Source organism: Heterodontus francisci, unplaced genomic scaffold (genome assembly GCF_036365525.1).
Source record: "Heterodontus francisci isolate sHetFra1 unplaced genomic scaffold, sHetFra1.hap1 HAP1_SCAFFOLD_59, whole genome shotgun sequence".
Lineage (NCBI taxonomy): Eukaryota > Metazoa > Chordata > Chondrichthyes > Heterodontiformes > Heterodontidae > Heterodontus > Heterodontus francisci.
Genome location: NW_027140758.1, coordinates 7582304 through 7609840, shown reverse-complemented (window position 1 = coordinate 7609840; position 27537 = coordinate 7582304). Strand labels below are relative to the sequence as shown.

Here is a 27537-nt window from a genome sequence, read left to right as displayed (position 1 = left end):
CACCGCCACTTCCCGGTTTCTTCTCCCGTTTATCTCAACATTAAGAAGACGCTTTTGCTCTGGACTACACTGGTTATAAAGTAAGACCCAACTTTGTCTCTGAAAGTGATGAATAGCAGCAACAACAGCAGAATCCAACCCCTGCAGTTACATGTGAACTTGCTGATGTTGCAGCAGATTGAATGACTGAGTGAATCCCTTCCCATACACATGGCAGGGGAACGGCCTCTCCCCAGAGTGAATGTGTTGGTGTTTCAGCAGATCATTACTGCTTTTCAAGCTCTTCTCACAGTCAGGACATTGAAAAGGTCTCTGATCAGTGTGAACAAGTTGATGTTCAGTGAGGTTGGATGACTGAGTGAACCCCTTCCCACACACGGAGCAGGTGAATGATCTCTCCCCAGTGTGAACTCACTGGTGTTTCAGCAGGTTGACTCTGGCTGGGTTCAGTTCTACACTCACTGGTTCCTCTCTCTCTCCTCCCCTGAAGGTGCTGATTCTGACTGTATGTACGTGCTCTCTCCCCCTCCGACCCTCCCTGTCCAATGTAGTATCTCCCAGTTTTGGTGATGTGCTCTCCCTGACCTGTCTCCATTTCTCCTTCTTATACAGACTTGCCCTGACTGTCACTATTTCATAGAATCATACAGCACAGAAGGAGGCCAATCGGTCTTTTGTGCCTGTGCTGAATCTGTGAAAAAAATGATGCAATTAGTCCAACCCCCTGCCTATTTCCCCATAGTCCTGGAGAAATTCACTTTTAAATATTTGTCCAATTCCTTTATGAAAGTTATAATTGAATCTGTTTCCAGCACCCTGTCAGACAATTCATTCCAAATCCGAATCAGTTACTGGGTAAAAAGATCTCTCCTCACCTCCCCTTGACATTTTTGGCCAACAATCCCAGCTTCACCACCCTGTCCAGAGAACTGAAACCCCTCATCTCTGGTATCATTCTTGTAAATCTCCTCCGAACTGTCTCAAAAGCTTTGATGTCCTTTCTGAAACCTGGTGCCCAGAACTGGACACATTACTGCAGCTGAGATCGAGCCAGCGACGCCCACATCCCACGAACGGATAAAAAAACGCTCCCTGCCAAATCCCCAATTCTTATCCATTTACAGACGCTCCTTGCCCAGTCCCCAAATCTTATTCATTTAGAGACGCTCCCTGCCCAATCCCCAATTCCTATCCATTTACAGACGCTCTCTGACCAGTTGACCTTGCTGGCGGGCAGTTTCGGGACGCCTCACAGGGAAAAGCTTCACCGCCACCCGCAGGGACACAAACGGGATTGTTCCATCCTATTGTGGCCTTGACGCCCTGCTCCAGCTGTGTGCACCCACTACGGGCGCGGTCTCCCTGCACTTTGTGAATATTCCGCTCCAGCTGCAGATGGAGGTCAGCCACTACCGCGCCTGCTCCTGATCAGAGACAAGGCAAATTCTGGAGCGCAGAGCATTCTGGGTACCACAACTGTCATTAATGCCAATCTCTGACATGATAATCAGGTTTTATTTCCTACATTTCATTTCCTGGTATGTTAGTGCGTGTTTTCTTTTGTACCTGTCAGTGCCTGGGAGGAGAGAGTCAGCTTCACTTTGCAGCCGTGAATTTCTGGTGTGAGAATGTGGGTTTTTACTCTGTATGTTTCAGTTTTTGGTTTGTGACTGTTTCTGCTATTGCTATGTGAGTTAACTTTGTGGAAAGAGTTGCAGTGGTTTTTGTCGATATTCATCCCAAGCAGCTATGTAGCACAGGAGTCTGTGCTCTACGGGCTATTCCCAGGGACGCACACCGAGACAAACATCAACTGCTGCTGGAGGACTATCAATTCGGTGAAAGACGCCCTTTGGTCTGCCCGAAACTTGCTGGTCTTCCAGCGAAAAGAGTTGTCCACCACCGAATGTTGCAGACTGGCACATTCCAAGGACCAGGACTACGTGCTGAGGGACGCACTAAAGCTTGGGGCAGCCGCAGCAAAGGCTCAATGGGGAAAGACCACAGTGTAAGGTCCCCCCACCAAGCTGAACTGAGGGGCTGGATCCATGGGAAACCCCTCGAACTGTATCGGAGAAATTTTGTGTGCTGTAAATGTAAAAATGTATATGGCATGACAATGAAATGGAAGGGTTGTGAGGCAACTCATGATTGTACAGAAGGTAACTGATCACCTTTGCACTGTTTGTATTCTTTGACTTGATGCTGTTTTAAACTGTTTGGGAATGTAATTTTTACAGATTTTTATGAATAAAGTATATTTTGGAAATAAAAAAAAATGTGAGTTTCACCACACATCTGTCAACAACTTTATGTGAACATCAGCTTTTGTCCCGATCTATCAGTTTCTGATATAGAGTCAGAGAGTTATACAGCACAGAAACAGGCCCTTCAGCCCACTGTGTCTGTGCTGGCCATCAAGCACCTAACTATTCTAATCCCATTTTCCAGTATTTGGCCCGTAGCCTTGTATGCTATCGCATTTCAAGTGCTCATGTAAATACTTCTTAAATGTTGTGAGGGTTCCGGCCTCTACCACCTCTTCAGGGAGTGCGTTCCAGATTCCAACCACCCTCTGGGTAAAATTTTTTTCCTCAAATCCCATCTAAACCTCCTGCCCCTTACCTTAAATCTATGCCACCTGGTTATTGACCCCTCCGCTAAGGTAAAATGTTTCTTCCTATCTAACCCATCAATGCCCCTCATAATTTTCTAAACCTCAATCTTATCTCCCCTCAGCCTTCTCTGCTCTAAGGAAAACAACCCTAGCCTTTCCAGTCTCTCTTCATAGCTGAAATGCTCCAGCCCAAGCAACATCCTGGTGACTCTCTTCTGCACCCTCTCCAGTGCAATCACATCCTTCCTATAGTGTGGTGCCCAGAACAGTACACAGTACTCCAGCTGTGGCCTAACTAGCATTTTATACAGCTCCGTCATAACCTCCCTGCTCTTATATTCTCTGCCTCGGACGATCTATATTGGCCTGTAATCTAAGGCTTTCCTCCTCACTATTTACGACACCACCAATTTTCGTGTCATGTGTGAGAAAGGGTTTGATTCTATCCCTATCAGTATCCGTTACATGCATGTGTTTTTAATCTGCACCCCCTCTATTTTATTCTCTGTACTTGTCAGCCTCTTGTAGGTGAGTCTGTGTTTTGCTCTTTATCTCTCAGTCTTCGAAGTATGAGCCTGGGTTTGTACCTAATTTTCTTTGTACCTTGCAGGATGGATATTGAAGAGAGGTTTTTACACATTAACTGCCAAATCCTGAGAAGTCATTTTTGGGTTTCACACAGTATCTGTCAGTTTCTTGTCTCGGACTGTTGGTTTTACTCTGTCCCTGGCATTTGCTGGTTTGTTAGTGTGGGGTTTACACTGTACCTGTCAGTTTCTCAGATGTGAGTGTTGGTTTCACTTTGTATAGAATCATAGATCACAGAATACTTACAGCACAAAAGGAGGTTTCAGCTCATCGTGCTTGTGCTGCCTCTCTGCACAAGCAACTCAGCTCATGCCACATCCTCATGTATTCCATGAAAATCTGAATTTTTGTTCCCTTCAGATAATTATCATATATCCTTTTGAAAGCTTTGGTTGAATCTTCCTCCGTCCACTCTCAGGCAGTACATATCAGATCTTAACCATTTGCTGCATAAAAAAGGTTTTTCCTCATGTTGCCTTTGGTTCTTTTCCCATTCACCTTAAATCGGTGTCCTCTGCTTGCTCAGCCATGAGTAATATTTCCCATTGCTTTCTCAGCACTGATGGATTGTGAGGTGGGAGACAGCTAGAAGTCCCACTGAGCCGCACTGACTCCCAGCTGAAAAAGAAATGAGATAAAGTTCAATCTTTCACAGCGAGATGCTGCAGAGAGTTATAGAACATAGAACATTCCAATGCAGTACAGGCCCTTCAGCCCTCGATGTTGCGCCGACCTGTGAAACCATCTGACCTACACTATTCCATTTTCATCCATATGTCTATCCAATGACCACTTAAATGCCCTTAAAGTTGGCGAGTCTACTACTGTTGCAGGCAGGGCGTTCCACGCCCCTACTACTCTCTGTGGAAAGAAACTACCTCTGACATCTGTCCTATATCTAACACCCCTCAACTTAAAGCTATGTCCCCTGGTGTTTGCCATCACCATCCGAGGAAAAAGGCTCTCACTGTCCACCCTGTCCAGCCCTCTGATTATCTTATATGTCTCTGTGAAGTCACCTCTTCTCCTCCTTCTCTCTAACGAAAACAACCTCAAGTCCCTCAGCCTTTCCTCGTAAGACCTTCCCTCCATGCCAGGCAACATCCTAGTAAATCTCCTCTGCACCTTTTCCAGAGCTTCCACATCCTTCCGATAATGCGGTGACCAGAACTGCACGCAATACTCCAGGTGTGGCCGCACCAGAGTTTTGTACAGCTGCAGCATGATCTCGTGGCTCCTAAACTCGATCCCCCTACTAATAAAAGCTAACACACCATATGCCTTCTTAACAGCTCTATTAACCTGGGTGGCAACTTTCAGGGATTTATGTACCTGGACACCAAGATCTCTCTGCTCATCTACACTGCCAAGAATCTTCCCATTAGCCCAGTATTCTGCAATCCTGTTACTCCTTCCGAAGTGAATCACCTCACACTTTTCCGCATTAAACTCCATTTGCCATCTCTCAGCCCAGCTCTGTAGCCTATCTATGTCCCTCTGTAACCTACAACATCCTTCGGCACTATCCACAACTCCACCGACCTTCGTGTCATCCGCAAATTTACTAACCCACCCTTCTACACCCTCATCCAGGTCATTTATAAAAATGACAAACAGCAGTGGCCCCAAAACAGATCCTTGCGGTACACCACTAGAATCTATACTCCAGGATGAACATTTCCCATTAACCACCACCCTCTGTCTTCTTTCAGCTAGCCAATTTCTGATCCAAAGCACTAATTCACCTTCAATCCCATACTTCCGTATTTTCTGCAATAGCCTACCGTGGGGAACTTTATCAAACGCCTTACTGAAATCCATATATACCACATACACGGCTTTACCCTCATCCACCTGTTTGGTCACCTTGTCAAAAAACTCAATAAGGTTTGTGAGGCACGACCTACCCTTCACAAAACCGTGCTGACTATCTCTAATGAACTTATTCTTTTCAAGATGATTATAAATCCTATCTCTTATAACCTTTTCCAACATTTTACCCACAACCGAAGTAAGGCTCACAGGTCTATAATTACCAGGGCTGTCTCTACTCCCCTTCTTGAACAAGGGGACAACATTTGCTATCCTCCAGTCTTCCGGCACTATTCCAGTCGACAATGACGACATAAAAATCAAGGACAAAGGCTCTGCAATCTCCTCCCTGGCTTCCCAGAGAATCCTAGGATAAATCCCATCTGGCCAAGGGGACTTATCCATTTTCACACTCTCCAAAATTGCTAACACCTCCTCCTTGTGAACCTCAATCCCATCTAGCCTAGTAGTCTGTATCTCAGTATTCTCCTCGACAACATTTTCTTTCTCCACAGTAAATACTGACGAAAAATATTCATTTAACACTTCCCCTATCTCTTCCGATTCCACACACAACTTCCCACTACTATCCTTGTTTGGCCCTAACCTATCTCTAGTCATTCTTTTATTCCTGATATACCTATAGAAAGCCTTAGGGTTTTCTTTGATCCTATCCGCCAATGACTTCTCGTGTCCTCTCCTTGCTCTTCTTATATCTCCCTTTGGATCCTTCCTGGCTAGCTTGTAACTCTCAAGCGCCCTAACTGAGCCTTCACGTCTCATCCTAACATAAGCCTTCTTCTTCCTCTTGACAAGCTCTTCAACTTCTTTAGTAAACCACAGCTCCCTCGCTCGACAACTTCCTCCCTGCCTGACAGGTACATACATATCAAGGACACACAGTAGCTGCTCCTTGAATAAGCTCCACATTTCGATTGTTCCCATCCCCTGCAGTTTCCTTCCCCATCCTACGCATCCTAAATCTTGCCTAATCGCATCATAATTTCCTTTCCCCCAGCTATAATTCTTGCCCTGCTGTATATGCCTGTCCCTGCCCATCGCTAAGGTAAACCTAACCGAATTGTGATCACTATCACCAAAGTGCTCACCAACTTCTAAATCTAACACCTGGCCGGGTTCATTACCCAGTACCAAATCCAATGTGGCATCGCCCCTGGTTGGCCTGTCTACATACTGTGTCAGAAAACCCTCCTGCACACACTGGACAAAAACAGACCTATCTAAAGTACTCGAACTATAGTATTTCCAGTCAATATTTGGAAAGTTAAAGTCCTCCATAACCACTACCCTGTTACTCTCGCTCCTGTCAAGAATCATCTTTGCTATCCTTTCCTCTACATCTCTGGAACTATTTGGAGGTCTATAGAAAACTCCCAACAGGGTGACCTCACCTCTCCTGTTTCTAACCTCGGCCCAGACTACCTCTGCAGACGAGTCCTCAAACGTCCTTTCTGCCGCTGTAATACTTTCCTTGATTAACAATGCCACACCCCCCCCCCTCTTTTACCCTCTTCTCTGTTCTTAGTGAAACATCTAAATCCCGGAACCCGCAACATCCATTCCTGTCCCTGCTCTCCCCATGTCTCTGAAATGGCCACTACATCGAGATCCCAGGTACCAACCCATGCTGCAAACTCACCCACCTTATTCCGGATGCTCCTGGCGTTGAATTAGACACATTTTAAACCAAGCGCTTGCTTGCCAGTGCCCTCTTGTGTCCTTATAACCTTATCTCTGCCCTCACTACTCTCAACATCCTGCACACTGGAACTACAATTTAGGTTCCCATCCCCCTGCTGAATTAGTTTAAACTCCCCCGAAGAGCACTAGCAAATCTACCCCCCCCCCCGAGGATATTAGTACCCCTCTGGTTCAGGTGAAGACCATCCTGTTTGTAGAGGTCCTATCTACCCAAGAAAGAGCCACAATTATCCAGGAAACCAAAACCCTCCCTCCTACACCATCCCTGCAGCCACGTGTTCAACTCCTCTCTCTCCCTGTTCCTCACTTCGCTAGCACGTGGCACGGGCAACAACCCAGAGATAACAACTCTGTTTGTTCTCGCTCTAAGCTTCCACCCTAGCTCCCTGAATTTCTGCCTTAAATCCCCATCTGTCTTCCTACCTATGTCGTTGGTGCCTATGTGTACCACGACTTGGGGCTGCTCCCCCTCCCCCTTGAGGATCCCAAAAACACGATCAGAGACATCACGTACCCTGGCACCTGGGAGGCAACACACCAACCGTGAGTCTCTCTCGTTCCCACAAAACCTCCTATCTGTTCCCCTAACTATGGAGTCCCCAATGACTAATGCTCTGCTCCTCTTACCCCTTCCCTTCTGAGCAACAGGGACAGACTCTGCGCCAGAGACCTGTATCCCATTGCTTACCCCTGGTAAGTCGTCTCCCCCAACAGTATCCAAAACGGTATACCTGTTGTTGAGGGAAACGGCCACAGGGGATCCCTGCACTGCCTCTCCTTCCCCTGACCTTCTTCTTTTACCTGAGGTGTGACTGCCTCCCGATAACTCCTCTCAATAATCCCCTCCGCCTCCCGAATGATCCGAAGTTCCTCCAGCTCCAGCTCCAGTTCCCTAACGCGGTCCTCGAGGAGCTGGAGCTGGGTGCACTTCCTGCAGATGCAGTCAGCAGGGACACCCTTGGCGACCCTTACCTCCCACATTCTGCAGGAGGAACATTCAACTGCCTTAACCTCCATTCCCACTATTCTAAATACCCAAGTTTTTTAACCAATCACACAATAAAATAAGAAGAGAAATAGAAAAAGCCTTACCTTACCTACACACAACCGAGTCCTTTTTTTGGTAAGAGGAGGAGGGCGGGTGGGAGACACTACAAGAGTAGTGTCTCGGGTTCAGAAACAGCTCAAATATGTAGGTTTCTACTTACCCAGCAGTCCCTGCTCCACCGAAACTCCCGATGAAATTGACTTCCCAGCTGTTCACTCTTCGCTCGCAATGCCTGTGCTCCTGGAAAAGCTGCACAACGAAAAGGTAAGAGAATTTATGCAGCCCAAATATATAGGTTACTACTTACCCAGCAGTCCCTGCTCCACCGAAACTCCCGATGAAATTGACTTCCCAGCTGTTCACTCTTCGCTCGCAATGCCTGTGCTCCTGGAAAAGCTGCACAACGAAAAGGTAAGAGAATTTACACAGCCCAAATATATAGGTTTCTACTTACCCAGCAGTCCCTGCTCCACCGAAACTCCCGATGAAATTGACTTCCCAGCTGTTCACTCTTCGCTCGCAATGCCTGTGCTCCTGGAAAAGCTGCACAACGAAAAGGTAAGAGAATTTACACAGCCCAAATATCTAGGTTTCTACTTACCCAGCAGTCCCTGCTCCACCGAAACTCCCGATGAAATTGACTTCCCAGCTGTTCACTCCTCGCTCGCAATGCCTGTGCTCCTGGAAAAGCTGCACAACGAAAGGGTAAGAGAATTTACACAGCCCAAATATATAGGTTTCTACTAACCCAGCAGTCCCTGCTCCACCGAAACTCCCGATGAAATTGACTTCCCAGCTGTTCACTCCTCGCTCGCAATGCCTGTGCTCCTGGAAAAGCTGCACAACGAAAAGGTAAGAGAATTTACACAGCCCAAATATATAGGTTTCTGCTTACCCAGCAGTCCCTGCTCCACCGAAACTCCCGATGAAATTGACTTCCCAGCTGTTCACTCTTCGCTCGCAATGCCTGTGTTCCTGGAAAAGCTGCACAACGAAAAGGTAAGAGAATTTACACAGCCCAAATATATAGGTTTCTACTTACCCAGCAGTCCCTGCTCCACCGAAACTCCCGATGAAATTGACTCCCCAGCTGTTCACTCCTCGCTCGCAATGCCTGTGCTCCTGGAAATGCTGCACAACGAAAAGGTAAGAGAAATTACACAGCCCAAATATATAGGTTTCTACTTACCCAGCAATCCCTGCTCCACCGAAACTCCCGATGAAATTGACTTCCCAGCTGTTCACTCTTCGCTCGCAATGCCTGTGCTCCTGGAAAAGCTGCACAACGAAAAGGTAAGAGAATTTACACAGCCCAAATATATAGGTTTCTACATACCCAGCAGTCCCTGCTCCACCGAAGCTCCCGATGAAATTGACTTCCCAGCTGTTCACTCCTCGCTCGCAATGCCTGTGCTCCTGGAAAAGCTGCACAACGAAAAGGTAAGAGAATTTACACAGCCCAAATATATAGGTTTCTACTTACCCAGCAGTCCCTGCTCCACCGAAACTCCCGATGAAATTGACTTCCCAGCTGTTCACTCCTCGCTCGCAATGCCTGTGCTCCTGGAAAAGCTGCACAACGAAAAGGTAAGAGAATTTACACAGCCCAAATATATAGGTTTCTACTTACCCAGCAGTCCCTGCTCCACCGAAACTCCCGATGAAATTGACTTCCCAGCTGTTCACTCTTCGCTCGCAATGCCTGTGCTCCTGGAAAAGCTGCACAACGAAAAGGTAAGAGAATTTACACAGCCCAAATATATAGGTTTCTACTTACCCAGCAGTCCCTGCTCCACCGAAACTCCTAATGAAATTGACTTCCCAGCTGTTCACCCCTCGCTCGCAATGCCTGTGCTCCTGGAAAAGCTGCACAACGAAAAGGTAAGAGAATTTACACAGCCCAAATATATAGGTTTCTACTTACCCAGCAGTCCCTGCTCCACCGAAACTCCTAATGAAATTGACTTCCCAGCTGTTCACTCCTCGCTCGCAATGCCTGTGCTCCTGGAAAAGCTGCACAACGAAAAGGTAAGAGAATTCACACAGCCCAAATATGTAGGTTTCTACTTACCCAGCAGTCCCTGCTCCACCGAAACTCCCGATGAAATTGACTTCCCAGCTGTTCACTCCTCGCTCGCAATGCCTGTGTTCCTGGAAAAGCTGCACAACGAAAAGGTAAGAGAACTTACACAGCCCAAATATATAGGTTTCTACTTACCCAGCAGTCCCTGCTCCACCGAAACTCCCGATGAAATTGACTTCCCAGCTGTTCACTCCTCGCTCGCGAGAGTCCCGAATGAAAGAGAGCGTTTCTCATACTGTTGTTGAATTTCATTTCAAACACTCCTTGTACTCTCTGCTAATGAAGCCTAAAAAATGGAAAAACTAAATGGCGCTCAAACTCACAACCTTAAGATTAAAAGTCCCATGATCGACAGACTGAACTAAATATGTCACTTCTACTGCACCTCTGTTTGGATGGATGCAACTGTATGCTCCAATGCAAGGGCAGCTTTCAAATCCTCCCATGGGTCCATACGTCAGACTAAGTTCCATGTTGTAAACTCAAGCAAAGGAAATCTGCTCACTTCCAAAACTGTCAGCAAATTGAAGCTGATTAAGATCAACATCATCAGAGGTCAGAACTACCTGGTGAAAGAAGACACCCTGAAGAAGGATCCACAATTATTCAAAGGCATCGACAACGTGAAAAACAAGAAAATTGATGAGTCAATCCAAGCTAAACAGAAACACTGAAGAATTCCATTCCAGACCAGAACACAATTAGAGGCATTTTTTGTATTCAAAGCTGGGCATTAGTATTTAATAGTTGATATATAATTTTGAATATATTTGAATTTCTTTATTCATTTGGCACTGCTGAACATGAAGCAGTCTTAAATCATTGAATTTTTTTTTGTAAAATCTGACTTACCAGATTAAAATATTAGATCAAGGGAGAAATTTCAAAGATTACTGGACCAGTAATCCAGAGGCCTGGACTCAAGATCCAGTGACAGCCAGGACGTCAAGGCGGGAAACACTCCGCACTGGTCTGCAGTGAGCGATTCCATCGAAGGTAGAGCACAATCTCTTTAATATAAGAATGTATATTTTATAATAATTAATCACTCAAGACCTTCCTGGTCTCTGCATCTCAGCTGCTCTCTGGATAAACTTGCAGAAAGTATTTCAACCTGTAAAGCAGGAGTCTAGGGAATGTATAATGATATTTTCTATCCTTCGGGCAATATGTTAATCAATACAGTGTGAGACAACCCAACTCCATGAGTTTCTCTTTAACTAGTGACCTAACAATCACTAACTTCTATGGTAACAATCTTCAGCTCATCACCTCCGGTACGTAGCTCTAATCTTAATGTACATTTCAACAACCTTTCAAGTCCAGTTACAGTTTTTGTTGCCTTACCTGCTCAAGCTTAAAAAGTGAAAAACGGAAGCAAGTTTAACTGAACATTCTGGTGGTCAGTTCGGGCACGGGAAAAAAATGAAAGGACTCGGACCAGGTCGGATGTGGTGCTGTCAGTCCTGGGTCGGGTTTCATTTGCTGACCCGATCAGGCCTTTAGTTACTGTTGCAACCTTATATTCCCACTTGACAATATGTATATTTTGTTCATTTCAATTTTGTCGACAAGCTCTTTGAATCCAGTTCCCCGGTCCTCAAGCAGGCTCAGTTTGGAAATCGATTCCGCTTTCTGGAAGGCTGAAAGCAATCGATGACCTTAAACTAAACATGGCAACAGAGAAGGGCTCGTCTGGGATTTGAACCCAGGACCTCTCACATATTAATCACTTATATACCCAAAGCAAGAATCATACCCCTGGACCAACGAGCCACCGTTGGCATGGTTTTTATTCGCTCCTGTGGAATTTCACTGGCACCCACAGCCGATCATGCATTTTTTTCAGTTCAAAACAATATCCTACAAAGCTGGAATAAAAACAGAAAGTGCTGGAAATACTCAGCACGTCTGGCAGCATCTGTGGAGAGAGAAACAGAGTTAACATTTCAGGGTTTTCACCTTTTGTTTGAGCCATCTTTTCAGACTGCTTCTGTCCATCCAATCTCACTTTTTACTCTATCCACATTCTAAGGGTGGTGCAGTGGTGAGCACTGTAGCTTCACAACTTCAATGACCCCGATTCAGTTCTTTATACTGCCTGTGTGGAGTTTGCAAGTTGTTTATGTGGGCTTCCACAAGGTACTCTGGTTTCCTCCCACAACGAAAGACTTGTGGGTTGATAGATAAATTGACTGTTGTAAATTGGCCCCAGGGTAGGTGATAGGAGAAATGTGGGGATGTGGTAGGGAATTCTGGGTTAACATAGGATTAGTATAAATGGGTGGTTGATGGTCAGTGCAGACTCAGTGGGCCAAAGGGCCTTTATCAGTGCTGTATATCTCTATAACCATTCTCTAAGCAAATGCATTTTTCATGAATTCCTCATTTCTTTTATTAACGACAATTTTATATTTCCGGCCCTTGCTTCATACGATACCACAAGTGGAATCATGTTTCCATCAACCCGATCAAACCCCTTCACTATTTCCTCATATTGCAATGTTTCTTTAACCCTGACAGACTGTGGAGTTTCTGCTGCTTGATTGCAGTTCTTGCTTCCCGCCAGTAGATGTCACCTCACTCCAAAATAGTGAAGTTTACAAATCTGAGAGAGACACAACAGGAAATAATTGTTGACATTATAGTGAATGTGTGGGATTTAGAAATACTAGGAGTGGAGACGAGTTATTATTGAATTTGTCAAACAAAACATATGTTATAATGTTGTGTTAAATCTGTCACTCTGTTGTCTTGATTCTGAGAGTGACATAGACTCATCGAGTCATTGGGTAATTTGTGATATGGAAGGAGGCCATGTGCCCCATCGAGTACAGGCCAGCTCTCCATGGAGCGATCCAGTCAGTCCCACTCGTCTGCTCGATCCCCCTAGCCCTGTAAATTTATTTCCTTCAAATGCCCATCGAAATTCCTTTTGTAACCAACGATTGTCTCCACTTCCTCCGCCCTCGGGGGCAGCGAGTTACAGATCATTACCAATCACTGTGCAAAAAAGCTCTTCCGCACATTCCCCCTGCATCTCTTGTCCAAAACCTTCAATCTGAATCCCCTAGTCCTTGTACCAATATTAATGGGAACAATTTTTCCTTGCCAACTTATCTAAAACTGTCATAGCCTTCGACACCTCTATCAATTCTCCCCTCAATCTCCTTTGATACAGGCAGAAAAAAACCCTGTTTTTCTAACCTAACCTTGAAACTAAAACCCTCCATCCCTGGAACTATTCTGGTAAATATCCTCTGCATCCTCTCAAGAATCCGCACATCCTTTCTAAAGATTGGTGAGCAGATCTGAATGCAACACTCCAATTGGGGCCGAACCAGAGTTCAGCATAACAAGCCTGCTTATGTACTCAATGTCTCTATTTATAAAGCCCAAGATCCCACATGCTTTGCTAACCACTCTCGCAATATGTCTTGCCAACTTCAAAGAATGATGGACATGTACTCCAGGCCCCTCTATTCCAGCACACTCTTCAGAACTGTAGCATTGAGTATATATTGCCTCTCCCTATTCCTTCTGCTAAAATGCATCACCTCACACTTGTCACTGTTAAATTCCATCTGCCACCTGTCTGCCCATCCTACTAGCCGATAACTATCCTGTTTCAGGCAGTTCATATCATCCTCACTGTTTGCCACTCCTCCAAGTTTGGTGTCATCGGCATATTTTGAGATTCTACTCGATATTCCAAGATCCAAGTCATTAATCTGTAGCAAAAAAAAGCAATGGTTCTAGCACTGACCCTTGAGGAACACCACTGTCGACTATCCTCCGGTCTGACCAAGAACCATTTCAGATGACTCGCTGTTTTCTGTCCTTAAAACAATTTCCTATCCAAATGGACACTGACCCTCCTAATCCATGAACCTCAATTTTGTTAACCACCCTTTTATGTGGTACTTTATAAAATGCTTTTGTAAAATCCATATAAACAACATCCACTGCATTCCCTTCATCAACTTTCTCAGATAGTTTATCAAAAAATGCAGTTAGATTCATCAAGCATGAACTTTCATTTATAAATCCATGCCCACTCTCCTTAATTAACTCAAACCTCTCCAAATAACTTGATTTTTTCCCTGACCTGTTGGTCTTGTGCTTATAGCAAGCTCACCACAGAGCATGTATTTGGCAATGTGACTGTCATTCATTTGGCCCAGTCAACAGAGCCGCCTCTGACTCAAGAGGGCAAACATGCTGTGGATCCCTGCAAGCTGGTGTACTTCCTCATTCGGCACTCTGTCCTGCCAGGAGATGTCCAATATCCATCTGAGGCAGTGGAGGTGGAAGCTGTTCAGCTGCTTTTCTTGGCTTGCATAAGTTGTTGATGATTCTCTACTATAAAGGAGGGTGCTGAGAACACAAGCCTGGTACACGTGGAGCTTTGTATTTACGGTCAGTTTGCTGTCGGTTCACACCCGTCTTCTCAACTTTGACATGACAGCTGCAGCATTGGCAATCCTGGTGCTGATTTCAGCATCAAGGGACAGATTGCTGGTGATTGTTGATCCAAGGTATGTGAAGCTGTTGACAACCTCCAAAGTGATGTTGTCAATGTTGATGGAAAGTGGAGTCTCTCCGTCCAAGTCTCTACGTCCAAGTGGTGTCTTACCAAGATGAACAGCTTGTCGTCAGCTCTGATACACAGGTGAACACCCCCATCTGAGTCACGGAAAGTGTACAATAGCAGCATGGAGAAGAATACACCAATTATAAAGGATGTGATAACTGGACAGTTAGAAAATAATGATATGATTGGGCAGAGTCAACATAGATTTATGAAAAGGAAAACAGGTTTGAAAAAACCCGTTGAGTTTTTTGAGGATGTTACCTGGAGAACAGATAAAGGAGAACCAGTGGATGCTTTGGTAATGTCCCACACAGGAGGTGAGTAAACAAAATTAGAGCACATAGGATTGGAGATAATATACTGGTATGGATTGAGAATTGGTTAACAGACCGAAAACAGAGAGCAGGAATAACGGGTCCTCCTCAGGATGGCAGGCTGTTACTATTGGGGTACTGCAAGGATCAGTGTTGGAGCCACAGCTGTTAACAACCGAAATAAATGATTTGGATGCAGGGATTAAATGTAATATTTCCAAGTTTGCAGATGACACAAAGCTAGGTGAAGTGTGAGCTGTGAGAAGGATGCAGAGAGGCTTCCAGGGAACCTGGAGAGGCTAAGTGAATGGGAAAGAACATGGCAGATGGAATATAATGTGAGTAAGTGTGAAGTTCTCCACTTTGGTGGAATAAACAGAAAGACAGAGTATTTCTTAAATGGTGAGAGGTTGGGAAGTGTTGATGTCCAAAGGGACCTGGGTGTCCTTGTTCATGAGACACTAAAAGCTCTTGTGCAGGTGCAGCAATCAATTAGGAAGGCAAATGGTATGTTGGCCTTCACACGAGGGGTCATGAGTACAGGAGTAAAGATGTCTTGTTGCAATTGTATAGAGCCTTGGTGAAACCGCGCTGGAGTATTGTGTATAGTTTGGTCTCCTCATCTAAGGAAGGATATACTTGCCATAGAGGGAGTGAAACAGAGGGTCACCAGACTAATCCCTGGGATGGTGGGATTGTCTTGTGAGGAAACTGGGCCTGCATTCCTTAAAGTTTCGAAGAATGAGAGGTGATCTCATTGAAACTGATAACATTCTTATAGGGCGTGACAGTGTGGATGTAGATAGGATGTTTGCCCTGGTTGGTGAGTCTAAAATCAGGGGACCAAGTCTCAGAATAAGGAGTAGGCCATTTAAAACTGAGATCGAGTTGAATTTCTGCACTCAGACGGTGGTGAATCATTGGAATTCTCTACCCCAGAGAGCTGTGGCTGTTCAATCATTGAGCATGTTCAAGACAGAAATTGTTAGAAATCTTGATACTCATGACATCAAGGGATATGGGGAGAGCACGGGAAAGGGGCGTTGAGGTAGATGATCAGCCATGATCGAATTGAATGGCAGAAAATGCTCGACGGGCTGAATGGCCTACTCCGATTTTCCTCTGTTCCTAAGAGAGTTGGCGCCAGCACGCAGCCTTGCTTTACCCCACTGCTGATCTTGAAAGTGTCTGATGTTGCTCCATTGTAACTGATGGAACTGTGCATGTTCTCGTGGAAAGAAGAGATGATGCCCAAGAGTTCAGGAGGGCAGCCGAGTTTCCATCGCAGTTTGAAGAGTCAGTCTCTGCTGACAAGATCAAAGGCCTTGGTGATGTTTATCAAAGTATGTGCGGCTCTGTGGCGCAATGGATAGCGTGTTGGACTTCTAAATAATGATAAAGAAAGCATTCAAAGGTTCTGGGTTCAAATCCCACCAGAGTCAGATTTTGGACCAGAGACAGAAGAGCACGACGGAACAGAGAGTTAACAAGTGTGTCAAAAGCACCGACTCAGAGACAGGGTGAGAGAGAAAGGAGCACAGCAGGAGCAGAGCTGGGGTAAAAAAATCAATAAGTGACATCACAATGGAGAGTGAGAGCAAGGAAACAGAGAGCCGCTGGGGTGAGTTTACAGGATTTGGTTCTTGCTTCGGTGCAGTGGAAGGAGCTGTTTGGTGAGGATCTGTTGAGCTGCGACATCACAGGCAAGCAGGTAGTTGATTGGTTTGGAAAAAGCTGCATGTTTGATGAGTATCTGGTAAGTGATTAAAGTCCATTTTAGTCCTAATGTTTAAAATCGTAAACAAACTAGTGGTAAGCTTAATAAAATATACAACAAAATAAACAATTGAATAAAATAATTAAGTAGTGAATTGAAACACGTTAAGGATGACAGGACAGGTGATGTGTCACAGCTGCAGCATGTGGGAGCTCCTGGATGCCAGTGTGATCCAGGGCAAACACGTCTGCAGTAAGTGTTTAGTTTCTGCGGCAAAACACCTTTGACCACCGGTCCATCAGGCAGTGGTCTGCACGGAATGTCCTCAAGGGCCTACGGGATAAGGAGATGGTGGATCCTGTCGGATGGTTCCCCGAGCAGACCGTCAAAGTCATTTGGCGGAATTCCTCATCACCAGAACTTTCAAACAAGCACCAAGACGTAGCTTGGCTGGTGGTGAGACGGGCCCTTCCGTCAGATCCTTCCTGCACACCCGAAGTCTCGCCCCCTCCGCACAGTGCCTCCGCGTTGGCTGTGGTGGGGAAGAGACGGTCGCCCACCTCCTCCTGGAATGTGTCTTTGCAAAGCAGGTGTGGAAAGAGATGCAGTGGTTTTTGTCGAGGTTCATCCCAAGCAGCTCTGTAACACAGGAGTCTGTGCTCTCAGGGCTGTTCCCAGGGACGCACACCGAGACAAACATCAACTGCTGCTGGAGGACTATCAATTCGGTGAAAGACGCCCTTTGGTCTGCCCGAAACTTGCTGGTCTTCCAGCGCAAAGTGTTGTCCACCACCGAATGTTGCAGACTGGCACATTCCAAGGTCCAGGACTACGTGCTGAGGGACACACTAAAGCTTGCAGCAGCCGCAGCAAAGGCTCAATGGGGAAAGACCACAGTGTAAGGTCCCCCCACCAAGCTGAACTGAGGGGCTGGATCCATGGGAAATCCCTCGAACTGTATCGTTGATATTTTCTTTTGCTGTCAATGTAAAACTGTAATTGGCATGACAATAGTGAAATGGAAGGGTTGTGAAGAAACTCATGATAGGAGAGAAGGAAACTGATCTCCCTTGCAATGTTTGTATTTTTGGTGCTGTTTGAAACTGTTTGGCAATGTAATTTTTGCAGATTTGTATGAATAAAGTATATTTTGAAAATAAAAAATGTGTTTGCGGCTCAAAGAGTGAGAAAAAAGGAATGTAGTGGTAGTAGGGGACAGTATAGTAAGGTGGATTAACACTGTTCTCTGCAGCAAAGAGCAAGAGTCCAGACGGCTGTGTTGCCTGCCGGTGCCAGGATTCAGGACGTCTGCTCAGGGCTGGAGCGAAACATACAATGGGAGGGGGAGGATCCAGTTGTCGTGGTCCATGTCGGTACCAACGACATAGGCAGGACAAGGATAGAGGTTCTGCAAAGTCAGTATGAGGAACTAGGCACCAAATTAAGAAGCAGAACCTCAAAGGTAATCATCTCTGGATTATTACCTGAGCCATGTGCAAATTGGCACAGGACAAATAAGATTAGAGAAAGTAATGTGCGGCTGAAAGACTGGTGTGGTAGTAGTGGGTTCTGGTTCGTGGGGCATTGGCACCAGTACTGGGGAAAGAGGTGGCTGTACCGTTGGGACGGTCTACACCTGAACCGTGCTGGTGCCGGTGTTCTCGCGAGCCACATAACGAGGGACGTAGAGACGGTTTTAAACTGAATAGTGGGGGCAAGGGATCAAATTTGGGAAGATATGGTGAATCAAGGAGGAGAGGCAAGGCAAGAGAGAAAGGTATAAATATGCGAAATGATAAACAGACTGTGACAGGAAGGGACAGAATGTACAAATCTAAGAGTAAATCAACAGATAAGGCTAGAGGTTACAAAAAGAATAAATGGACAAAACTAAGTGCTCTGTATCTGAATGCATGGAGCTTTCGAAACAAAACAGATGAACAGAGAGCACAAATAGAATAAATAAGTACGATCTGATAGTCATTACAGAGACATGGCTGCAGGGCGACATTGATTGGGATGAGAATATTGGAGGTGACATGGCATTTAGGAAGGACAGGAAGCTTGGAAAAGGTGGTGGGGTAACTCTGTTAATTAATGATGGTATTAGCGCAATAGAGAGGGATGACCTAAGTTCAGGAGATCACGATGCAGAAGCAGTTTGAGTTGAGATGAGAAATAATACAGGCAAGAAGTCACTTGAGGGAGTGGTGTACAGGCCACCGAACATTAACCACACTGTAGGATGGGGTATAAAAAAAGAAATCATGGCAGCTTGTCAGAAAGGTACAGCAATAATTATGGGGGATTTTGATCTCCATATAGACTGGAAATTCTGATGGGCAGAGGTAGCCTAGATGAGGAGTACATCGAATGTTTTTGGGATAATTTCTCGGAAAAATAAGTTCTGGAGCCAACCTGAGAGCAGGCTATACTAGACCTGGCATTGTGCAACGAGATAGGATTAATTAATGACCTCATAGTTAAGGTGCCCCTAGGTAGTAGCGATCATAATATGATTGAATTTTACATTCAGTTTGAGGGAGAGAAGAGTGGGTCCCAAACGAGTATTTTAAATTTAAATAAGGGCAATTATAAGGACATGAAAGCAGAGCTAGCTAAAGTGAACTGGCAAATTAGGTTAAGGGATAAGTCAATAGAGATGCAGTGGCAGATATTTAAGGAAAATTTCAGAATACACAGAATAGATACATTTCAACGAGAAAGAAAAATTCCAAAGGTGGGACACACCATCCATGGTTCACGAAAACAGTTAAAGATACTATCAAACTTAAAGAAAAAGCTTATAATTGTGCAAAGATGGGAGGCAGGTCAGAAGATTGGACAGAATATAAAAACAGCAAAGAATGACTAAAAGATTGATAAGGAAGGTAAAATTAGAGTACGAGAGAAAGCTAGCGAGAAATATAAAGACAACTAGTAAGAGTTTCGATAGATATTTTAAAAAGAAAAGAGTTAACAAAGTGAGTGTTGGTCCTATGGAAAGTGTGTCTGGGGAATTAATAATGGATAATTAAGAGATGGCAGATGAATTGAACAGATACTTTGGATTGGTCTTCACTATTGAGGATACAAATAACACCCCAGTATTAGCTGTAAGTCAGGAAATGGAAGGGAGGGAGGAACTCAAGAAAATTACAATCACCAGTGAAGTGGTACTAAACAAATTGTTGGAGCTGCGGGCTGACAAGTCGCCAGGTCCTGAAGTGGCAAGTGAGATAGTTGATGCGCTGGTTTTAATTTTCCAAAATTCCCTAGATTCGAGAAGGTTCCATTAGATTGGAAAAGAGTGAATGTAACTCATTTATTCAAAAAGGGAGGGAGACAGAAAGCAGGAAACGACAGGCCAGTTAGCTTAACATTTGTCTTAGGGAAAATGTTTGGAGCTATTACAGAGGATGTTATAGCAGGGCATTTAGAAAAAATAAAGGTAATCAGGCAGAGTCAACATGGTTTTGTGAAAGGGAAATCATGTTTAACCAATTTATTGGAGTTCTTTGAGGGAGTTACATGTGCTGTGGATAAAGGGGAACCGGTGGATGCATTGTTCTTCGATTTCCAGAAGGATAAGGTGACATATCAAAGGTTATTGCAGAAAATAAAAGCTCATGGTGTCAGGGGTAACATATTGGCATGGATAGAGGATTGGCTAGCTGACAGGAAACAGAGAGTCAGCATAAATGGGTCATTTTCTGGTTGGCAAGAAGTAACGAGTGGTCCACAGGGATCTGTGCTGGGGCCTCAACATTCTACAATTCTCGAAATGACTTTGATGAAGGGACCAAAAGTATGGTTGCTAAATTTGCTGATGACAAAGATAGGTAGGAAAGTAGGTTGTGAAGAGGACATAAGGGGGCTACAAAGGGATATAGATAGGTTAAGTGACTGGGCAAAGACCTGGCAAATGGAGTATAATGTGGGAAAGTGGGAAATTGTCCACTTTGGCAGGAAGAATAAAAAAGCATATTATCTAAATGGTGAGAGATTGCAGAGCTCTGAGATGCAGGGGATCTGGGTGTCCTTGTGCACGAATCGCAAAAGGTTAGTCTGTAGGTACAGCACGTATTTAGGAAAGCTAATAGAATGTTATCATTTATCGCCAGGGGAATTGAATACAATAGTAGGGAGGTTATGCTTCAGCTATACAGGGCATTGGTGAGACCTCTTCTGCAACACTGAGTACAGTACTGGTCTCCTTATTTATGGAAGGATGTAAATGCATTGGAGGTAGTACAGAGAAGGTTTACTAGACTAATACATGGAATGGGTAGGCTGTCTTACGAGGAAAGATTGGACAGGCTAGGTTCGTATCCACTAGAGTTTAGAAGAGAAAGAGGCGACATGATTGAAACATACAAGATCCTGAGGGGTTTTGACAGGGTGGATGTGGAAAGGATGTTTCCCCTTGTGGGAGACTCTAGAGCTGGGGGTCACTGTTTAAAAATATGGGTCACCCATTTAAGACAGAGATGAGGAGCAATTTTCCCCCTCAGAGGGTCGTGAGTCTTTGGAATTTTCTTCCTCAAAAGGCGGTGGAAGCAGAGGCTTTGAATATTTTTAAGGGAGAGATGGATAGATTATTTATCTGCAAGGGGGTGAAAGGTTATCGGAGGTAGATGGAAATGTGGAGTAATCAGTTCAGCCATGAGCTTATTGAATGGTGAAGCAGGCTCGAAGGGACGAGTGGCCCACTCCTGCTCCTAATTCGTATGTTCATATGTAAAGACAATGTAGAGTGGTCTGTACTGTTCACAGTACTTCTCCTGTAACTGCCGAAGTGAGACAATCATGTCGACTGTCGATCTACCAGCTCTGAAGCTGCACTGAGACTCAGGATAGATGTGTGATGCCAGGGTCTGCAATCTGGTCAGAGCAATGCGAGCAAAGACCTTCCCCACAATACTTAGCAAGGAGATGCCTCGCTATTTGCTGCAGTCACTGCGATTCCCCCTTATTGTTGCACAAGGTGACAATGTTTGCGTCACGCATGTTTTGAGGTGCAGATCTTTCCTTCCAACAGAGACACAGAAGTTCATGAAGATGCTGCAGTAGAACCGCTTTTCCACTCTTGATGATTCCAGGTGGAATGCCATCATTTCCCGGGGCTTTACCACTGGCAAGATGGTCAATGGCTTTGTTGAGCTCCACTATGGTGGGGTCACTCTCCAGCTCCTCCATGACAGGGAAGTCTGGAATGGCACTGAGAGCCACTTCAATGACAATATTCTCCGTTATGTAGAGTTTAAGGTAATGCTCCACTCACCTTTCCATCTGCTTGTTAACAGATGATTCCACTTTGACACCGCACTGAGACCTTGAGCATTGTCTGAAAGAGCCTGATCGAGGATGTTGAGGAACTCCTGGGTCCGTTCTGGATCAGTGGTTCGTCAAGAGTTGATCTGAGGACGACGTTCTTCTTGGATGGATGAAGCTTCCTTGGCTGAAGCCTGACCTTGCTACACACCAGGGAGTGCTCAGTGTCACAGTCAGCGCTGTGATAGCTATGAGTGATGAGGACACTGCTGAGGGTATTCGCACTGGTGATGATAAGGTCTAGCTGGTGCCAGTGGCGTGATCTCAGATGTCTCCAGGACACCTTGTGGCACAGCTTGACCTGGAAGTAGCTGTTCATCACACAGAATCCATGGTGACAGCATAGCTCCAGCAACCTCTGTCCATTTTCATTCATCTTGCCAATCCCCTGGTGCTCTATGCACATCGGAAAAGCTGTGTAGTCAGTACCCAAGCTTGTGTTGAAGTCTCCTAGAAGGTACAGTCCCTCATTGCTGGGAATTCTACTGATGGCAGTATCAAGTGTCACATAGAATTGATACTTGACATCTGGGGTGGAGGTGAGTGTCGGGACATAGATGCACATGAGATTAACTGGGCCCACGCTTGTTGACAAGTGAAGAGTAAGAAGTCTCTCTGAGCCTACTGTGGGTGGTTCACTCATCTCAAGTAGCGTGTTTTTTACTGTGAAAACCACTCCATGCTCACGAGTTGCCTCTTGGGCTTCCCCCTGCCAGAAGAAGGTGTAGTGTTTCTCTTTGAGGGATCCACTTTGAACGAGTCTAGTTTCTTGCAGCACAGCAATGTCCACATTGAGCCTTGTGAGTTCTTTGTCCATCACAGCTGTCTTGTGTGTGTCATCAACCTGCAGAAGGGTGTCAGTAAGGCCAGGACACATGGTCCTCACATTCCAGCTTGCGATGCGAAGGACTGGTGTCTTCTTTGTTGAGCTTGTTTTTCTTGGTGCATTGATTATCGATCCGCCTGTTGAGAGATGACTCTCTAAGCTCCAAGCACCCATTGAAGCAAGCAGGTCGTGGCAGGACAGCACCTAACTGATTGGGGGCTGCCCAGCTTGGAGTGGGTGGTAGCTATCCAATGAGATGCGATGATCTCTTCAACTGTCAGAAGTAACCCCTGGCGCTCATACTCTGCACCAATTGAGTGAGAGCTTATAATCGGTAACCGTTTCTTCCCGTGTTGTGCGAATGTTTAAGCACAAATATTGTCCTCTGCACGGCACGTTCGTACTGAACACAAAATGGCTCCTTTGGTCATGTGCTAATTATAAAATGGCTTTCTTGACCTTGTTCGTTATTACAATGGATACATTATAAAAATGGTCAAATTAAACTAAGACCGAACTACCCAAGCTTACCTGCATCCTCCAGTCCTCTGGCAACATTCCCATATTTAAGGAGGATTGAAAGATTGTGGTTCGAGTCTCTGATATTTCCACCCTTACTTCCCTCAGCAACCCAGGATGCAACCCATTCAAACTGGGTGACTTTTCTACTGTGAGAGCTGCCAACCTTGTAATTGTCTCCTCTTTATCTATTTTCATCCTGTTCAATTTCTTCACTTCCTCCTCCTTTACTGTGACATTTGCAGCATCCGCTTATTTTGTGATACTTAATTAGTGCCTCAGCCACACCCTCTGTCTCCACAGGATCTCCTAATTGATCCCCCCTTTCACTGACTGTCCATATGTTGGTCAAAGACTTCAGTGTTCCCAGTTATGTGACCTGCTAATCTTTTCTCATACATTCTCTTGCTGATCTCATTTCCTTTTTCAGCTCTCCTCTGTACTTTCTGTATTTGCTTGTTTCTCTACTGCATATGAATCCTCACATGATTTCGATATGAATGATTTTTGAACTATTTTGTTGAAGGATTGAGTTTTGTAAATTTCTCCCAAGCTCCCCTCATGGTCAGGCAGAAAGTTTAACTGCTGTGTTTTCAAACAGCAACAGCTTTATTTGAAAATCTATTGTGACAGGATTCCGGGTTTTAATCCAGTCACAAATCTGTTTCTGATGTCTTGTGGCTCCAGCTGTCACATGACCTGTCAGAGGATGACCTCATAATTGACCCAGTCATGGAGCTGTGGGTTGATGTTTAAATTGTTGCAAAATAATTTTCCAGAAGGACAATCAAAATGAATCGATATATGAAAGGTAGATTTTGTGAATTTGTGCTCCCAGTGGAAATCCCTGCAGAGTCTGCTGGTTTTCATATCCCCAATTCCCCACAGGAAGCTCTGTGTCGGAATCTGTATTCATTATATCAATATTATACAGAATCATTTCATGGGAGACCCCAGTGTGAATTGTAAACAGGTGGTTCAGTTTTAACTTTCAAATTAAAACAGAAGCAAAATACTGCAGATGCTGGAAATCTGAAATAAAAACAGAAAATGCTGGAAATACTCAGCAGGTCTGGCAGCATCTGTGGAGAGAGAAACAGAGTTAACGTTTGTGGTCTGTGACCTTTCATCAGAACTGGGCTGAAATTGTCTGAGGGCCAAGTGGCCTCTTTCTGTGCCTTAAACTTTCTATGAGTCTAAGATTCTATGAGATTCTGGAATCAATTTCAGGGTCGACGACATTGCACTCTGTAAGGATAGGAAGATGGAGATTATTAAGTACAGTGCAAGAATATAGATGCTTTTACATTATTTTAATCAAAATTGATTTAAACTTTGTGTTCACGAATCCTATCTTTTGATCACAATGACACTGATGACAATGGAAAAAGCAAGACTTGCATTTCACGACCACAGGATATTGCAAAGCCTTTTACAGCCAATGAAGGACTTTCCAAGTGTAGTCACTGTTGTCATGTAGGAAACATGGTGGCCAATGTGCGCACAGCAAGCTCCCAGAAACAACAACGTGATAAAAACGAGATAATCTGTTTTGAAGTGATGTTGATTCAGGGTTAAACAATGACCAGCATCCCAGAAATAATTCCCCTTCTATTCTCTGAAATAGTGCCATGGTACCTTTAACATCCACCTGAGAGGGCAGAGGGATCCTCAGTTTTCTGTCTCACCTGAAAAACAGCATTTCTGATAGTGCAGCACTGCCTTAGTACTGAACTGGAGTGTCAGCCATTTTTAAAGGGCTGTTAGTCCTACTGGAAAATATTTAAAGGAAGATGAAATGAAATGAAATAAATACATTGCTTTTGCCTCTCTCCCATCCCCCCAATAACAGTTAAATTAATTATTTGCCCTTCCCTCCCAAAACCTACCTTTACCATCTGACCTTCCACCCAAAACTGCACAAACTGTAAACTATAACCCTTCCCACCATCCCCTACACCCATGACATTAATTTGACTCCGTCCCCCCACCCCCACACTGAGAAACTTACCTTCTCCCCCCTCCCCACCAGTGTTGCACCTCATTTGCCCGGGTGGGGCTCCGAAGGCACGGCAGTGCCGGCCACTGGGCTGAAGATCGCAGCGGAACATCAGGAAGTGATGGGATAATAATTAATGCAGGTTTGTGGTCCCGTTGCCGAGCGGTGGAGGTCCCCCACAAGGCCTCGCCTTCGCCGGCAATATCGAGCCAGGCCCTGCCGGCGTTGAGGTCCGTGGCGGGTCTCATCAGGGGCCATCTTCAGGCGGCCCCCACCCCACCCCCACCACAGATCTCGACGTCGAGGGCTCTATAGAATCCAGCCCATTGTTTCTCTCAATCTCAACTCCACAAGGATTTGCCTGTTAATTGTAGAAAAATTAAAGCTCTATAACCTTTTGATAAAAGAGTTCAAATCCATTTCCAAACAAATGATAGTTCTCATTGTATCTATAACATGTTTTCTTACATACAAACATACCAATTCGGAGCAGGAGTAGACCACTCGGCCCCTCGAGCCTGCTCCACCATTCAATAAGATCATGACTGACCTGATTTTAACCTCAACTCCACATTCCCACCTGCCCCCAATAACCTTTCACCCCCTTGTTTATCAAGAATCTATCTACCTCTGTCTTAAAATATTTCAGAATTTCTGTCGTCCAGCAACTCTCATTTTATTTCCTGGATTTCACCTAAAAAATGTATTTCCACACTTTGGATATCCTGTACTTCATTAATGTTTTTGCTCTCTGGGGATTTCCCTTTAATTATATTCAGTGCTGGTATTTTACTGAGACACACTGACTGAAAGTGTCCCATCTTTCTGCAGGAAAAACACTCAGCTTCTTTGGCGAGGCAGTTTTCCCACTTGTGTCTCTCTCGGCCACACCTACTGCAATTGGTTGCTGCTACCACTAGATGCTCTTCCCGTCTTTCTTGTCTTTTACCACTAATTTTTCCTTTTGTTTTCTTAACAAATTCAATTGAGTCTGCTACTCTCGAGATCAGACTCTCCCTGTCCCCTCGAACAACGGATTGGTTAAACATTCTAACCTCTGTTTGTCTGCTCAATTGATACTCTTTCGTTAATGTGAGATCAGCCCTGGACTGTAGATGATCTGAAAGGGTGTTGTCTAATACACCGAACACAATCCTGTCTCCATTCAGCTCTTCTCTTAAATTGCGGTATTCACAATCCTCCGTGAGTTTGTACAAGTCATTGATAAATGAGTGAATACTCTCCCCTTTCTGTTTTGTACGCTTATTAAATTCAAAGTGATTCCTGACAATGCAGCAGCCAGCCGACGTCATCAGAGTGCTCCAAGCTCGCACATGCACAAACAGTCTCCTGCGCTCTGAGATGCTGCGCATGCTCAGCCTACGTCTTCCAGGACGAAGTGGCGCATGCGCGGGAAAACTCTCTACCCCCTCTCAGCCACTCACTCCAGGCCGCTCACAGCCCGCTCCTCGCTACCCCGCTCCCCCGCCCTCCGGCCGCTTGCTACCCCCCCACCCCCGCACTGCCCTCTCTCCGTCCACTCACGCCCCGCTTGCCCCCCACGTCCCTCCAGACACTAGCTCTAAGCCATGCTGCTTCCCTCCTCTCGGCCTCTCGCTCCAACATTCGATCATTCTTCACCGCACCACCCGATAAAGCAACGCGAGCCTCGAGGGGAGATGGGGCAATGTTGGAGCGAGTGGCCGAGAGGAGGGAAGCGGCAGAGCCCATGGCCTGGAGTGTGAGCGGCCATAAAGCAGGATGGGGGTGGTGGTGGGGGAAGCAGGGAGTGAGCAGTCAGAGAGTGGGATGGGGGAAAGCGGGGAATGATCGTCCGGAGAATGGGATGGCACTGTTTAGAGGGGATTTTAGGAAAAAATGTTTCACCTCGAGGGTGGTTGGAATCTGGAACACATTGCCTGAAGGAGTGGTGGAGGCAGGAACCCTCACAACATTTAAGAAGTATCTAGATGAGCACTCAAAACGCCACAGAATAGAAGGCTGCGGCCACGTGCTGGAAAATGGAATTAGAATAGATAGGTACTTGATGGCCGGCACGGACATGATGGCCGAAGGGCCTGTTTCTGTGCTGTATAACTCGATTACTCTATGAAACCTCACTGAATTACAGAAGGTGTGCAGCACTGTCAGAGGTGCTGTCCTTCTAATGAGACTTCAAATCGCGCAACGTTCTCCGAGTATCAACCAAAACATGTCCATTGTGTAGATATGTGCCATATTTGCTTATGAAACGACAGTCACTGCTCCTAAAGTAATTCACTTTAGGTGAATTAAGATGACTTGGTACTATATAACTGGCGAATGCGCAAGAGGTAGCGGGGGACTGTTGGGTTGGGACGGAGG

General features: G+C 45.2%; 1 protein-coding gene and 1 non-coding gene across 2 annotated transcripts in view; both read left to right on the top strand.

The window, feature by feature from the left end:
* The window catches only part of LOC137360597 (histone H2A.J-like), a 61230-nt gene that overhangs the window by 1262 nt on the left and 32431 nt on the right, over positions 1 to 27537 (top strand). The window lies entirely within an intron of this gene.
* On the top strand, positions 16130 to 16220 carry trnar-ucu (transfer RNA arginine (anticodon UCU)). Its single transcript is given in 2 exon segments — positions 16130 to 16166; positions 16185 to 16220. It is a non-coding gene; the product is annotated as a tRNA-Arg (tRNA).